The sequence below is a fragment of the Aplysia californica genome, unplaced genomic scaffold (assembly GCF_000002075.1).
Source record: "Aplysia californica isolate F4 #8 unplaced genomic scaffold, AplCal3.0 scaffold00490, whole genome shotgun sequence".
Lineage (NCBI taxonomy): Eukaryota > Metazoa > Mollusca > Gastropoda > Aplysiida > Aplysiidae > Aplysia > Aplysia californica.
Window position 1 is genome coordinate 333,906 of NW_004797760.1, and position 1,201 is coordinate 335,106.

The following is a 1,201-nucleotide window of genomic DNA, read 5'->3' on the forward strand; positions in this document are numbered from 1 at the left end:
CCAGTTGTCGGAAATTTTGGATATTAAAATGACAGCATATTGCAAATTATATGCTGAAAAGGCTGATTGTTGTATTTTCAAATACATGTGTATCTTGAGTAGTTGTAAAGACATGTCGCCTTTTATAACTCGGTGTAAAAACAAAGTTTTGAGAAAAACCTAATTAAAAATTTATAGTACATTTTTTATAAACTTTGGCGCAGTGCATCATGTTGCTAAAATAACTTGGCCTAATTACAAAAAAATATTAGACTAAAGATACTACTATAACATCCTTTGAATGTGTAACTCAGAAATGGTTAAACATGCGTTTTCTGAGGGAACAATTTTTTTTTTTTACCAAGTACGATTTTTTTGGCCTTTTCATCACGTTGCTCAAAAATAGCTTTGCCGACAACTGGGACTTTTTCTCCAGGCAAATTAAATTAAACTGAAAATTAACAATTAACAAATAATTAGAAAATAAAATAAAAAATAATTAAAAATTAAAAACCCAAAGCAAAACACACAAAAAAATAATAAAAAAATAAAAATAGGCAAGGTCACAATATTGAAATTATAAGGAAATCCATTTCAAAACCGTCATTTCACTTCGACTGTACGGTTTATAAATTTCGTTTTTGTCTGTTGAATGGGAAATCCAACACAATTGACTGATATTGATAAACGAACTGTGAAACAAAAATGAAGTTACGAGAGTATAAGTTTTCAAAGCCGATTTTATCCCACAATTTGTGAGGCAGCATGATGGAATCAGGCTCTCGTCAATTTTTGGGCATGTAGAGTTATTGGTATCATCTTAAAGCGTGTTCACTTGTCAGAACTTGTCTTTATTTGGTTGAAAAAATATCCATTTGTCTTGAATACAAGTCGAGATATTTGTGAATGAAGGAGGTGGGGGTCCCCTATTTTCAGTTGTAAAATTCGTGAGAAAATGGCCTCCAAAGATGAGTTATTTCCTTAGCTTATGAGTCCTTGGTAACTGAAAATTTACACATTTTGTGCCTTTAATCAACGTTTTTCAGAAAAATCCACACAGAAATGAGTTCTTTTATGGGCATGAAAGGTGCAGAGCCAAAAAACAAAATTTTGATAAAAATTCACAAACCTGCGAAAAAATGCAAGTTTCTTAACTTTGATAATTTTGACGAGAGCCTGATTCCACCACGCTGCCTCACTTTTTCATTGTTCCCCTGACCCC

At 32.1% G+C, this 1,201-nt stretch overlaps 1 protein-coding gene across 1 annotated transcript in view; it reads right to left on the bottom strand.

The window, feature by feature from the left end:
- Window positions 1-1,201, bottom strand: part of LOC101847986 (prolyl 4-hydroxylase subunit alpha-1) — a gene marked incomplete at its 5' end in the record, with an annotated part of 28,592 nt that overhangs the window by 1,295 nt on the left and 26,096 nt on the right.